The sequence below is a fragment of the Agelaius tricolor genome, unplaced genomic scaffold (genome assembly GCF_023055355.1).
Source record: "Agelaius tricolor isolate 1412-34295 unplaced genomic scaffold, bAgeTri1.0.p SCAF_11, whole genome shotgun sequence".
In the NCBI taxonomy this organism is placed as follows: domain Eukaryota; kingdom Metazoa; phylum Chordata; class Aves; order Passeriformes; family Icteridae; genus Agelaius; species Agelaius tricolor.
The window spans coordinates 18,076,712-18,093,349 of NW_027269271.1; positions in this window are offsets into that span (position 1 = coordinate 18,076,712).

Sequence of the window (16,638 nt, forward strand, 5' to 3'; positions counted from 1 at the left end):
AGAGCCCGGGGCGCCCAAGTCAGGCACAACACAAGGGAAATTGCCAAAGTGGGATTTGGGGTATTAAGGTGGGAATGTAACAGACAAAGCCCCATAAAGTCTGTGGAAAAGAGAGAGCCCATTTACTTCACATAGTACAAGGAGGCTCCTCGTGGCACCACAACAAAATGGTTTTACATTGCTGATGTGATAGCAGTGTGAGGCCATAGCAGGAGCTGCTGAAGGGTAGAGAGGAAAAATGAAGGGTAATGGGTCTGAATTAAGATGAATGGAGCAGCAGACAATTAGCTAGTTCATCAAAAGAGCAAACAATCATTAAGAGAAGCCTTTCACAATGTAAAACCATTTGTAACAGGGTTGCAGTAAAGAGGACGCCAATTCTTCAAGACTGCAATTGAGCTTAATCTTATTCCTAACAGGGCTGATTCTCAAAAACTCAGAGAAATAATCAGTTATTTCCTGCCTTCAGTGGAAATGGAGCACCAGATCTTTGATTAAACTTCATTCTTAATATTTGGTTTGCTGGGGAAAAAATGCTCTTCTAAATTATTAGAGTACTTTGATGGAAGAATTTGTTCCTTCTGTTTGAAATATTTCCTACCGCAATAAACTGCTGAATGTAAATGCTAAAATACAGATTTTCAGAGCTATAGAGATATTTTTAGGTTTTCAAATATTAAGAAAAAATGGCATCATTTTGTATCTAAATCTGAATTTTAATGAGAAGCTCTATTGATAATCACAGAACATCTATATTTATAGAAAAATGGAATATCATAAATACAGGATTGTGCCACTATCTACATATGTTGCCTCTCTCCATACACAGAGAAATCAGAGTTTAATTTCTATAGCAAGGGAAATACAGCAATTTACACCAGAACTATTAGTCAGAATGCAAAAAATAGATCTAAGCCAATGTGTTGGCTCAGTTTTTAAAAGTTGGATCAAGCTAAATTTTTCTCATGTATGCTTTTATTTTTGCCTCGCTGAAGAGAGGGACAATTCTGTGCTCACTCCATAAGACCTTTATAGAAGGTTCTCAGACTTTTAATGCCCTTTATTGTTGTAGTACTTACGACCAAGGTCTCAAACAGAATTAAAATGTACAACAGCAAACCAGAAAAGCCAAATAACAAAGAAACTGATAGAAATTTTGTTAAGAAAAATTTTATTTCTAGAGGTTAGTAAAAATAATGAAAGAAAACGACTAGCAAACATGATTTTTAATTCCTACTCTTTGCACAACGAAATACTATTTTTAACTGTGAGCTTGAAAAGTTCCCCTAAATAAACATACAATAGCTGCTCTCTTGAGATGGAATTTCTCTAATTTGGTTAAGTGTATAACTAAGTTGTGCATATGGGGTACATATTCAGAAGAAAAAAGCTTTATATAGTAATTTAAAAATAGAAAAGTTGATGTGTAAATTCTTAGTCCCTTTTCTTAATGCTGTACACATTTTATCAGACAGTTTAAAGAGTAGAAAATGTATCCATTAAGCAGTATACCTTCAGATCTTAGCAGTGCAAATGTACACAAATAAACATTTAAGAGGAGAGTGTAATGGACACAGCAAAAATGTTGAAAACTGTCTTTCTCAGCATATTTCCATAAGCATAAGTATTTTGAGATAAATACATACCATTGCTCATTAGCTTTATTTAACAAGCAATATAACAATTGGATAGGCAGAAAAAAAGCCCCATGTAATAAATTACTGGTATATATTATTGCATGAGCAACAGAGCAGAATGTGAAAGCAATAAAAATTAAATGTCTTTTTCTCCAAAACATATGTTACAGAAAATGTAAAAAAATCCCCACAACTTGCAAAAACCTGACTCCTCCTTCTCCAAACATATATATAAACTCCATATTTTTGCCAATTTTCTAAATTGAAGCTTAAAGGGGTCTTGTTTTCTTTTAAACTTTAGTGTCTGTGGGAAAAAATTTATACACTGCACAGAGTATTCTTTTAGGCACATATTTTCTAGCATTGTTATTATTAATAATAATACAAAAAAGTGTAGCAGATCAAACCAGAAGAAGCCTTGAATATATTTGCTGGGAATTGCCTCAGGCTAAACACCAGGGACATGAAACAAACTGTTCTTATCACCTTTTTCCAAACACAGCGATTTAAATTTACAATGAAAGTGCCAGCACCAGCTGCACTTTAAGAAAGCACCACATGTCTTGATGAGCTCCAAGAAAATGGAAAAAAGCCCAGTTCAAGTTGGAGGTGTCATCTTCCTCTAGTCAGCTGGGTGACACAAAGCTGAAAGCGATGAAGTGCTAATTAGAGGTTGATGAACAGAATCTCAGAGTGGAAACTTGTCGAAATAGCCTCTACTGAATCACAGCCTTACGAGTCTGCCCTTATCTCCCCATACAAAGCACTGACAGAACCAGAAAAAGGCAGTGTGAATCTAAATATCTATATGGTTAGGTTACACATTTTATCTCTTACCATATGTCCATTTTAACTTGGGAGTTATTTAAAAATTACCTTATTTTTTAGAATGCAGATATGAATTTTCCCTAGATAGTTCTCTTAGAATGTCTAGACTGCATTGCAGAAGGAGCAATCAGACCCTTTTTTTTAAAAGAAAAAAAATAAAGCCTTTTATAACTAATTAGATAAGGGAAAAAAGTCTTCCAATGCAAAGTGATAATGAGCAAATAGCTATTTCTTAATCAGAGATATGAATAAAACCACATGAAAGAAAAAAGGAAGAAATTAAATTTAAATAAAAATCATGCTTAGAAGAGGTGTGAGTTTAAAATTGTTCTTCACTAAAAGCCAAGGTGGAGGGAGAGGCTTTAGCTGGCAGGAGAGTTTGGTGCTTTTTTGCTCTTTTTATATAATATTAATGTTGAGTTGACAGCACTTTTGGTGAGTATCTAGCTCTAATGGAACCAAAAGCAGAAATGTTTAGCAGTGCTGGCAGGCAAGTACAGGCAGGGTGGTTCCACTCCTGGCAGCAGCAGGAGCTGCTGCTCACACAGGAACAGCAGATGCTCCAAGCTGGGCTGGCAGGACATGGAAGGTAACACTGGTTGGCACCACCGTCGTGGCTCTCCTGCCCTTCCCTCCACCCCACACACCCCATTTCCCCCACCTTATCCACCCATCCCCAGCGTGCTGGCCTCCCTGTCCCACAGCACCACAGCCAGCTTCAGTGGGAGACAAATACGTGCTGAATGTTAAACGCAGATTCAAGGGTTCCGTTTGATTCCGGGTGCCAAATCCAATTAATAAGAATGAAAACGTGAAGGTAGAGAGGAGGGTTGAAAGCTTTCCCACACTGATGCAGCAGTGGGACACTGCAGCAATAACTACTCCGTGAATGTGTGCACTATGCTGGAGACACACTCATGTGGGTCACCAGTTTGGCACCAGAATATCTTACCTGGAACCTTTTGGAAGCTTTTTCCAAATTACACTGCACTGATAACCAGGAACTAGCTGACTTGTCCATTGAATGGACACTTCCTATTTTGTATTAATATTAGAATTTTTCTTAACTATGCATAGTAAAATGGTCACTTGGTGAACACTAAGTAGTTTGTGAGATAAAATATCATCAGGACTAAATGCCATCAATTTTGAAACATCTTTTAGCACATATGCTAAAAAGTCCAAAAAAAACTAGACTACATAGAGTGGAAGCATTCACAAAAGCCCAACCCCTTGGGCTCTAAATTATATTCTTGGGAGGCATTATGCATTTCTGTGCAATGTGTCCTAGCTAATATGATGAGGTTTTTAACATAATCTGATTGTACTAAGATATAAAGTACTAAAGATACAGACCTTTGCTATATCAACAGAGGAGGAAAAGATGATGAAATCCTCCGAAGTTTAGTCACAACACAAAAAATACAGCATTTGCCCTGAAGAGCGCACAATTTAAGAATAAAAATTCAGGGCTATGTCATTTCATGTAAAGAGGTGCTATACAAAATCATACTTTAAATATTTAATACCTTGTGAGCACACAGTCACATCTATAATTTCAGTCAGTGTTTTTTCTGTTAGCCTATTGCTTCAGAAACTTAGTTCAGATTAATTGTTATTTAAAAAAAACTAAAAAGGAAGAATCCATGCTCTTTTGAAAATGTCAACTCCCATTAAACCAGCTCTCCAAAATAATGATGTTCATCTGATTTTTCACTCTTTGATTAGGCTTGTATAATTCTGTATTATCTTGGTAGCTTTGATGCCAAACAAGATTAAATTGTCATGTACAGTATATTAAATTTATAATCTGAATAAGAAAAATCACTTGTAAAGCACTCAATCAGTATCTAGAGACATAGCTACTAAATTTACACAATTTACACCACTGACGTGCCATTATTTCCTAATTATTTATGGCCAATTATCAATTGCTGGTCAATGCTTGGAATCAGTCACTATAATTATTTCCCCACGGCCTCTTGTTTAGATGCAACAGAGACGGTTTTATCAAGCTTCAGTATGACACCAACATACACAGTTCCCCTGCAAAGTGATAATATTTTTTGCTGGGATTTTAATTCAGCAGTATTAAAAAATATTTCTACTACAAACCGTACTCTACCATTTCTATTACAAACTTTGAACAGAATTTTGTACAAAACACTTAAATGAGGATTCTCCAGAAAAAAACCCCTAAAAATTGTCAAACCAAAAAAAAAAAACCCCAAAAAAAACCAAACAAAAAAACCAACCAAAAAAAAACCCACATCAAAACTGACATAGTGGGAGAATCTTATTAACAGTAATGTGATCTTATTGTCTATCCTGTTCTCTTTTAATTTATTTTTTTTAGCACATTTTCATCTTTTTCCTTTTGTATTTTTTAAAATGGATGAAATAATAGCTGATTTCTGCCCTCATATCTAGATTTCACTTCTACACAAATCAGTCCTAAAGCATGCAAACAAAAATCTGCATTTGAATTCCTAATGATTCCTCCTATTGTCTCATTGCTGCTACAACCTGTCAATCACTGCTGAAAAGTGCTAATCACTCCCAGAAATCCCAGTCTCAGAGACAAAAGTACCAGTCACCACAAAAATAATACCAATTGGTCATGGGTGGAAGGCAAATCTCACTAGGGATCTAAGTGCACAATGGAGTTTATTAAGTCCATTTTGCTATAGTCTAGCTCTGCTAGTAGCATCCGATGGTTTCAGACTTTAATTTCAAAGTCAACTAAAATCCACTGAAGTAACTTATATTCATTAGCTAGGCTTTAACTGAACTGCTGTGAAATCTCTTGGCTGCAAGGGCTTTTAGTAGAAGTGGCAGCTTTCATTTTCAATTTAAGGAAAATAAATCTAGTTGGATGTTAGGTACTTTTTTTTTAATCAGCTTGATTTTTACAGGCACTTACTTCTTTCCAGAGTTGTTTCTTTAACTAATTGTATACATCTTTGGCTAATACTGCACATGAAAGAATACCTTGCAGTTAATTCTCTGTACCTGATCGATTCCCCTCCGTTACAACATTCAACTTCAGTAGAAAGAAGGAGCAAGAATGAATATATACAATGCATTATAAAGAACTATCGCCTCAGGTTACAGAAATTGCATTTTCTGTTAGAAAGGGGAAGGTGGCTAATGCAGTAGTCCTGACATCTAAACTGCTGTACCCTAAAATCCACATTATTTTAAGCCTCAGTGCAGATTGCACTGTTTGCATTTAAAACTATAAACACAGACTGTGTTTTCCTGTTACATCAACTAAATACTGAAGTATGTTTGATCTTAATAAACTATAATTAAGCAATATACAGTAATTACCTTTTAGAAATCCCTATAGTGATTATTACCTCTGGAGTTGACTAAAGGAGACTAAGAATGTGCAATAATTGAGTTCTGTTGGTTATATGCATTCTACTTTTCTTTTCTTAGAGAAGTAAAACATTTTAAATGGGCAAAACTTCTTCAATGAGTGAGGTTCATCTGGCTTCAGGCAGAGGCTACTGCAATCATTAAACTTTACCAAAGTTGCTGTTGAGTTAAATTTATCAAATTTATTGCAGTGGAGGGACTACCCCTGAAAAAATGATAATATTTACATTGAAATAGGTTTGCAGAGAGGCATAATTTGTATATGGCTCTGGGCAATGTGTGCCTGCCTTCTTGGGATAGTCGGATTTCAGTAGTTACAGCATGCAATTCTGAACACTTCTTGCTTCAAAAGGAACCCACAGCTCCCAGCCTTAGAGTGCTTCCACAGCACATTCAGTGCCCATATTGCTGGCAAAGTAACTTTTAAAACTCAAAATACAACACGGGAAAAGCTTGTTTTGTTTTGGTTTTTTCCCTTTTAAAACAGTGTTTGCAGTTTAGGTAACTTTCTCTTTCTTATAGTTAGAATAAATAGCAAGCCACAGCACAAATGCAGGGCCTGCAAAGCAGTACATAACTCCAAAACACAGGTTCATTAATATAATTCTCTCATGATTACAGTGTCTATTAGTTTGGATTTTTGATTTTGATATAAATAATAATGCAATTCAAGTGACTGCACACATGGTGATCCAGGAAGGGAAGCAAGCTTGCACTTCAGATATACTCACTTTGTGATACAAGCCACTCTAGGCACATTAATTCAGAAGTACATTAATCCACAGTGCCACCTAGCCACCTGTGTATATTTCATTTAAATGTGACAAAAAGAAAAGCCTTCTAAACTGTAAAAGCTGTTAACCCTCTCCCCTTCCCCTCCCCTCCAGTTACAGGATGTAGATGGAGTAGAATAATAATAAAAAAAATAGTCCGATGTGTTTATAGCAACTGTTACTGACCTAAAGGAAACCTGCAAATCTTTGCTAAAGCTCTGTGTTACACTGTTATTACTCCAAACAACATAAACTGGGATATTAGCTCCACTGAATTAAAATGAAGCGTTCTATAAACACCTACTTTGTTGCACGAAACTTGTTTCACTGAAACATGGAACTTCTTCCCTTCTCTTTCTGCTTCTTTTCAGCTCTGACCTTAGAACTAAATTAGATTTTTACATTATGTTTATGTTGCAAGAATGTTTTAAAGCTTCAGCAAGTATCTAATTTATTTTGGGTCTTATTATTGTAAAAATAATAAAGTCAGGCTAGCAGATATGAAAATACATCCTCTAAATATACATCTAATAGATATTCTCAACCAGTAATACTCCCACAGCAATTTTAACACACACCATGAGTACACCAAACCTCTTTGACAGAATGCTCAAAGCACCATGTAGTTCCCAGCTCAAGGTGTGACAGAAATTAGTTGCTTTTAAAACTTTCTCCTCCTTTGACAGAAACCATACAATATTCCCTGACTACCTTTTACAATTTGCATAGGAAAGAAAAGATGGTATGGGAATTGAAATGTCCCGAACAGCTCTGCAAAGGAAAGCCTGAGGCTGGTATCTGCCTCACCCAGGGAAGCAAAGAACTCGTTCCCCCATGGCATTTGAACCTCTTTCAGGCAGGACAGAGATTTGCTGGCCACTACCCACAGAGCACAGTTGAGAGTGTAACACAGTGCATCAAAGGTGTGCTCAGAAGCCCTCCCAAACACACTGGGTTTTAGCAGACAAGTCAAAATCTTGCCTTGTGCAGGTAAGTTGACCCAAGAACTGTCCTCCTCTTAATTCATTCCAACTCCCAGGCTTTCACATTTTGCCTGGTCCACCAGAGTAAAGAAGGGCCAGTAGGCCAGTCTACTCACAAAGTAATTCTAAATATTACCCTGTATGCATTTATTTAGACCTCTGCACAATGATGGCACAGAGAAAAAGCCTAGGGTGAAGGAAAAGAGAAAAAAAATGGAAAAGAAGTCTTCAATATATGGTTTTCCACTTCTATACTGAGAATTTTTCACCCTTGTCCCATTTTCTATGAGTAGAACCAGTGATCCAGCCATGCTTTTTGCCCCTTTTAAAGAAACTAAGCTGATTAAAAAACAAAAAAAGGCATATAAAGGGCACACATCATAAAAAAGAAAAAAGCCCTAAAGAACAAGCTACAAAAAAAAAAGAGATGGATTATTCCTGACACAGATTAAAATAAATAATTCTTACTTCACAGTTTTCTTGTGCATAAAATGTCCAGCTTTGAGTTTCCACCCTTAATACCAGACTTAGGTCAGTTTCAGGGGACTGCAGACACTGTTTCTTCTAGGTCTGGGTTTATTTATTTATCTTTTTATTTATTTATTTTTACATACTCTTAATCTATTTTGAGTATTCTTTTGTTAACCTCTTCTTTCTTAGCCAACAGTATATAGGGAAATATATACTTATGCTCCTCTGCTTGGTTACTTTCTGAACCTTCACTAACAACTTTTCCTGACAGTATAAATCAGAACTAATAAATCAAAATAAACCGAATATATTGACAGGAATAAAAAGAAAGACAAATAGAGAGATTTAACTGGTGAGAATTAAAGGACAGAAGCAAGAGAACTTAAAAAACCCCAAAACAAATAATGATTTGAAGGCCCTTCAACCCCACCTACCTCACTCTATCTGGCTGTCTACTACAGGCTCAACCAATTTAGGGCATGGGCTATTTCAAAAGATCCTGCTTGGTTTTGGTGAAAGTAAAAAAAAATTAAAATTCAGGGTTTCTTTTAAAACCTAATCTCACCCTTCCCAGTGGAGTGCCCGGGCTTTCTGTGTAACTTCAATACTGGTTATTTTGTATCTCAGTAAATGCAGTGGGCAGGACGATGACTGACACCTGATCCAAGACAATGGGGCAAGGACCCAGGGCCCGGCAGCCTTGTGCTTTGACAGGCTTTTTCTCCTGGTGACTGTTGGCCATTGTTTGATAACTACAGACTTCCCTTCCCACAGACCTTTCTGAACTCTGCTGTCTTTGAACGGCGCACGAAATGAGAAGGAAAGTATTTACCAGCCAGTAATTACAAGCCACCCCTCATGTAAAGGTAAACGGTAATGAGGAATGTGCAAAGAATAGCTAGCACTGTCAAAAGAGGAAAAAAAAAAAAAAAAGAAAAAGCTTGTAAAACGTAAAGCCATACAAATGCCTTATAGACTTATCCGCAGTAACTGTATCAATTAACCATGCTAAGAGCCCTGACTCAGATGGGCACTGCACACAGCATGTCTGCCAGTGTTTTATTATCAAGTCCATTATGATGAGTTCTTGTCCTAGACAAAAGGAGAACAGAAAAAGAATTCAGGCTGACAAATTAGACTTGAAATCAGTTTCATTTACATAACGACTGGAAGTTCATTAATAACAGAGTTTTAATTATTCATGCTCTTGTTTCACTAGATACAGCAGTTTTCCCCCTGCTGTGCTGGATGTCTGGATTAGGTAAAATGAACCATAGCAAACTGATAGACTGCCCAGATTTCCTAAGTTCTTTGCTGCTTTCAAGGAGAGCACTTGGGGGTGGAAGAGTAGGAGAGGACAGGGGGATGGGAAGAAAGCCTTTCCTTCAGCTAATGTTGTAACATGCTAGTGAAGGAGATATTTAAAATCTGCTATGGGTGTAAACTTTGATTTGATGGAAACTCAGTCTCAAAACTCAAGCCATAAGAAACAGATGTCAATTCCTGTGTTGATTTGCCAAATTCTAGTTCCTTATTTAGATCAGTAGAATCAATGCTAGAAGTTTGTGTTAGGATATCTGGTGTGAGCAGAGAGTGTTATAAGAGAATACCATTTTAGTCTCTCACAAAGAGTTGTTTAACTTCTACACTAAATTCATAGCAATTTTGTAAATTCAGTTTTCTCACATTTCTTCAGTGGGCTTTTGTTTTGTATGCATTTTCCTTTTGGTTAGCTTCATTCTTAACTATAAAATGGAATAAAGAAGGTCAGAAGAAATATATAAATATATTAAATATAATAAAATATATTTTCTATAGAAAAAAATCTAATTACTAGGATCTGGGTAAAAAATTAATCAAAATGCAACAATGAATGGACCACTTTATCTTATGAGGATAAATTTTTCCCATCACAGCATCTAACAAGTAACTCCCATTGACTTCAACATACCCTGCAGGGAAAGAATAGGATCCGTGGATTTTACATGACTATTTGCTATTCAGGGAAACCTGAGGGCCCTACTCTCCCGCTGCAGGATGCATGTAATACCCATTGAGATCAATGGGAATTACCCTTGTGTCCTGCAGCACAGCCAGGCCTCACAGCTACGCGTCGTGAACTGTGAACACTGGCAGGTGGACAAAGTGAGGCACAGATCTGAAGAATGGTGCTTACTAAAAGATCTAAGTTATGCTTTGAGATTCTTCCTTTTTCTTGTAGCCTGTAACTAAGGCATGGGAATACAGGTATTTTCTTTCAAAACAAGAAGTTTTCTTAAAGCAAAACAATGAATGGAATTTAAAAAAAATGTGTAGAAATTAAAGCTAATGGGTGATCTCTTAAGCTTTTACTGTTAAGTGCTTCCTATTTGCTGGAAGAACCAGTAGCTTTTTTGCCCACTGTTTCTCCATCCTTGAATGCTTAATAATATAGCTAGAGAAAAGAAAAAAAAAATCTTAGGAGGACAGAACAGTAGAGATTCAATAGACATCTGAACCATGTTTGCTCTGGTACTCCGTTATGAATATTCTGTTACTACTGGGGGGTTAGGAGGAGAGGTGTTTACATTTGCATTCAGGTACAAGTATACAGCCACCAAATTTTTGTCAATGCATTGCATCTTCCAATTCTGTTTATTGGTAGGTAGTGTACATGTCCATAATAAATATCATGTCCATAATAAATGTCATTGAATGCTTACAAAGGTTTTTTTTTCTTTTAATGGAAGCCAATTCTAAACTAAGAGGAACAACACGAAGTTGGAAGTCAGTAAATTTAGACTACATTCCAGCTATATCACTGTCCTTCATCACACAGCCTACCCCAGGCCAAACCATAAATCCCTCAGTCATTCTGATGGCTTAGGAGTGCATTCATATATAATCATTCACAGACATTGTTCTGCAGGGCTAGACAAAAATCTACGAGTCACTGTTCACCCCTGAAAATGAGCAGCGCTTAGACTGGCCTCATATTTTCTGTTCCTCTCCCTGGAAATAAAAAGACAGCATTTCCTTGACTGATTGGTTTACTCCATGAATACATTCCTCAGTCAGGTTAGTGATGAACACAGTAAAAATCTGAAATGAAAAGAGCTGCTAGATTCCTGTTTGAGAAGATCTGGTTGATGTGAACAATTTCCTCTCAGTCTGAGAGTGACAACAGGAACATAATAAAGGCATGAGAGGTGTATGGATGCATTAACCGTGTAATGTGTTTTTGATTGGACTTTATGAGAATAATGTGAGTTTCTTACAGCCAGCTCCAAATTTAGGCTGTTCATAAAGAAAGTAGTGCTAACCTGACAGACTTGATAGGGTCCAGTGGAAAAAGAGGTCTGCTTACCACAGAGGTCAAAAGGGACCAAGGTTATTCCGGCCTGCTCTATGAACACATTTCATTTTTATTCTCACCAAGTTCCCAGATATATGATGTCTCTCACATTCCTGTGGGAGTTCCTATGTTTCTAACTGTTCTTCTAATCTTTTAGGAAACATACCAGGCAGCTCCCACTGCACAGATGGCATGAAGTGTCTGACTGAACCAGCAGACTTGGTGCTGTCTCAATGCCTTTCATTGGCAAGAACTGATTGAGTAGCCCTGATTGATACTCTTAGTAGTAGCTGGACAATCTGCCTTGCTATGTTTAATCCACAGACCATGTGGCTGTTGGAAGACACTTTTTTTTAACAGCTTTTTAACAATTTACAAGGGCAGCTTTTTTGAGAAATTATCTTTCCTGATTTTAACATGTTGCTGTCTCTACATATTCTTTGTCTATCACTGGATTTTCTAAAAAAACCCTTCCCCGTAACTCAGTGTGGTTTATTTTCAGTTGCTTTCAAGTTTTAGAATATAAAAAGTGCAAAATCCTGGGGAAAATCTTACTGAAAAAGTGTCACTTAGTGAAAAAATAACAGTCATGAAAAAATATGGACATACAGATCACCTCCTTGTCATTGACAAACCACATTGCTGAAAAACCTAAGGAGATAGAAGCATTAAACAACACATCAAGGCAAATTAAACAGACTGAAGGACTCTCAGATTGTTGTTCAGGCCCACACTTTCAGATATTCTAGATTCAAACCTAGCCCAGATTTGACTGTCTAGCTTACAAATAGAGCCCATAATTTTTACATGAAAAATTAAAGATTAAAATTACCTTTCTTTGATCACTTATTTTTGAAAGAAGTGACCTAGAGTACACATTTTTGAACTTGTCAAATCTAATAACTGTCTTTGATTCATCAGAAACTCAATGCCATTTGGCCCACTGCATAGTATGGGATGCTGTGAACATACATTTTTTTTTTCCCACAACTACAAGAATTATGCACTGCTTCTTCCTTAAGGAGGATACTTCAGTGAAGGGGAAGAGACAAAAGAGAGCTGTTTTTCAGATCTATCCCTTGTTATTTCCATTTACTGCCTTTTACCTCTTCTCACCAGGTAATTTCCAGTTATTCACAAGTTTCCCTTTAGCCTTAATAAGGAAATCTTCAAGTCAGGTTAGTGCAGAAGATTAAGACTGTATTAAGATGAAGTCTGAAATGTTCTACTACCAATTAGCAGTCTAGTATTTCTGTAAGCCTTGAATTTTTGATGCGATCAATGACACCAAGTGGAGCCATCTTCTGTGGAGTGGTTATTAAAGATATAAAAATCAATACAAAGATGATACTTGGAAATCCATATCACAAGATAATGAATTGCCATGAGAGCCAGCTAAGGAGGAATGTCAGCAAACCAAACAGAAGGTTTGTGCATAACAAATTATTTGATGCCAGTAGAGTTTAAGCTAAATTTTGCATGAGACAGAAGTCTTCAGGCAACACTTATGATACATTTGCATGGCAAGGTTTTAATGAGATGAAGACACAAGACCAACCATGCATGGGGCTTTTCATGCATTAAAGAGAGACGGAGGGAGAGAGAGATGATTGAGACATACGGGATTAAGACAATAATGCTATAATTTGACTTTAATGACAAAACAGCATCAAAAACTTTCTCTGTCAGTAATCCTTATCCAATTTCTTTTAAATGAAACATTATTTGCCTGCACCTTAAGTGCTGATTGTTATTGGAGTTGTGTATTGGAGCTTCACAGGATACTCCAAATTTAATTTGAACTAGGGATTGATTTGGTTGGCTTCAAAGCTAGGTTTTCTTTTCCAAAATTGAACTAGTGCATGACTTTGCAAGTTCATTTGGGTTTACTGTTGTATAAGACTTTACAGCATTTAGGGCACGTTTTGCCCTGCTGATCTCCTGCTCACTCACAGGTTCAGATCCACACACAGAACTATTAAAACAAACAGTCCTGCTGGCCCTGCTGCATTTCCCTGGGAAATACATTCCTCACTAAAAGCTAAAGATGCAAGAGACTCACACAGTTCAAATTCATATTATATGAAAAACATCATCACTTTAAACTTATAATATATCAAATAGAAGGTTTTGAGAGCATTTTGCTATCATTAGTTTTCCTCAAACTTTTCCAAAATATGAGAACAGTGTGTTCTTATTTTACAGATTACTCATTTTACTGAGGTATGTAAAAAACTAAGTGAACTAACATTAAGATATGACAAGGTCTTAGGTAATTTGATCTTCTTTAGTTGTGGGACATTTGCCTGCTAATTGACTATCCTTGTCTATTTAACCTGTGAGTTCTTTGTGATACAGCTGCATTACTATGACTGAGTCTAAACCAGGGTCTCTGAACACTAATGGAATTCAAATGACTGATACTAATAAAAATCAGATAATAGTATCCCATAGGAAGTCTAGAAGGTCCAGAATGACAACAGGTCCTCTAATGCATCTTAATCTGGTGTAGCTACAAAGCCAATCATACCCTAAAATTTATACAGCTTTACTCCAATTTTTTTTTTTTTTTTTTACAAATCACATATATTCCGTTTTTAAACTCCGTATTTCCTTTCAAGCAGTATTTGCTCTTACTCAGTAGGATTAGGGCACTTTGAACACACCTACTGTGGTACAGCAAATGCTGTGTTTCCTTGTTTTTCCTAGGCACACATAGCTTTCACATTTGCAGGCAGTAAGTAGCAAGTGCTTGCAGATAATCATAATCTCAGCACACAATCACAGCTTATTGTGCTTTTAACAGGACACTATATGCAAGCCCATTATTCTTTGTTAATCAGTAACTGTCTGTTGTTTGACAGCCACTAGATTTGTATTTAAATTTTTAGTGCGCAATTTCTCACCTTTTCTATTTCAAAACCTCTTCTCTATTTCAAATAAAAAGACTAAAAGGCAACAGCAGTTCAGATCCTCACCAGGGTAATATGCATACCTCCCAAAGGTTGCCTCGATTGAGGACCAGCCCTTTGTCCTGCAAGCAAGAATAACACTGAAACATTAGAGCAACTCTACTGCTGCCTGATAGAGGCAGCTGGCAAGTTAGTGAATCAGCCATCCAGTTGTATAGCAAAGCTACTTCAAACCTAAATAGACAAATAAAGAGCAGCCATGACATTCTTCGTGCAGTTTTCACCAGCTACTGCAGTTTTGACTTAATTTGTTTCCCTGCCTCTTTGCATCTTGAGTCTTTGAAGGCAAATGAACCAGTCGGTGTCATAAAACAAGGAGAACTAGAGCAGCCTTCAGTAATAACAAAAACTAACGGAAAAAGGAGATCTTTTGCAGGCAACATTTCACATGGCTCAAAACGTCTTTGCCGCAGTTTCAATTCTGCAGCCTTGCGATTGTTCTGACACCTCTTTATTGTTCCTTTTAAGTGCAAATGCCTAGGTAGCATCACTATAAATGAAACAGTAGTGTTCACAGATTGCATTCAACGGCTGTTAGAGCTTCGTCTCCTTCATCTGCACAATTTGCATCTATTACAGGCTCAGGAATATAGCTTTTGCTGCTTCTCAGTGGCCTCAGAAGGGGGCACAAGAACCCCCCCGCTAAAGAACAGCAGCAATGCTGATCTTTAAAGCCCTTCCTAGAGGCAGCCCCTCTACCGTGCTTTCTGAAGGGTGGGAGGAGGGGAAGAGGCTGGTGAAGACTTTGAAGGACACCACTACGATGCGCTAGGCAGGTTCTCTGAATGATCCTGCATTGTGATATCCACCACAAAATTTAAGGTGTTTTAACAGGAATTGCTAATAAAGATGCAGAGCCCTAGTCCAAGCACAGGCATTCAGGGCCTCCTGAACGTGGCTGAGAGGGGTTTTGTACAGTTATTTGAGCAGTAGTCTTTCTCTGGGGTGCAAAAGAGGTGGGCAAATACATTTAGTACCTGTGAAATCCACTTTTCTTTCACAGCGCAACAGGGAAAAAGCCTATAGAGAACAACGTCTCTTAATACTCTAATATCAGTTAGGTGCTGAGACTCTTTTAACAAAATTAACCAGTATGGCCTCAGCTAAAACCCTGTCTGGAAGCTCAGCAGTGTTTCCATGCAAAGCAAGATGCAATGCAGGAGGTGCTGTGTGTTTCCTTCCAGGTTGCTCAAACCAAGAGAGGACAACCACTCTTAACAAATCAAACATAAAGTGCGGAAGCTGCCTATTTTTTATTTCTGAGAAAATAACAGTTTGATTATTTGGCTGCTCTTCTTGGGTACATAAAGAAAGCTTTGCAGATGAGATTCAGAGCCTTTTTCTCTTTCAGGGAAACGTTTGCAATAATTGACAGGAGTGGCACACTCCAGAAATGAAAACACTAAAAATGTGAGTTGTTCAGGGAAGAAACTTATGCTATTTATGTTTAGTACTTGAGCAGACCTAATTTAGGACCTTTAGGTGCGGTACCAATTATAACCAGGCTAGAGGTGATGGCATACTCAATGTGGTTTTATTACTGTTATTATACCTGTGTAATTATTATCTCACAAGTCCAACATTTCAACACAGTCACACTGCAGCATGTGATGCCATTGATGTTCAGGTAGTACACAACAATTATTTGTCCTTTCCGTCATGAGACTCCACTATTGCAATATTCACATCAAACGAAAGCAAAAATACGACTTCTATTATTATTGTTATTTTTCTTTGTTGTGTCTCTCAGGAATCAGAAGATAAGCCAAAGCCAGGAGATGGGAATTCATTTTACTAGGCCACCCTGCTGATCAACTAAAACAAAAAGTTACCATATGCTTTATCTCTGTGACAATGCAATGGGATTATATTATTTTATCTTGTTTTACTAGCAAGGCATAATTGTATACCGCCTCTCTACGGAGCACACAAAGAACTGAGACTGGAAATTTGAAAGAGGAGATAGGTGTATGGAAATACATTTTCTTCAACTCTGATCAATAGAATGAAAATCTGAAGAATCACTGACACAACATCTTTCGTATTCTCATTCTTTTTCAAGCTAGAGAACATATTTCACTTACAGAATTGAACTATTACAAACGCTGTTGGAGTCTGCATTATCTGTCCTTTGGATCCCAATCATCAGCTTAAAATCTTTGTCTTTGTCATAGTTTTTTTCATTTAAAAGAAAAGAATTAGATAAAATCTCCTCAATGACCATAAGAATTTATAAGCAAATACTCTATTTGCATG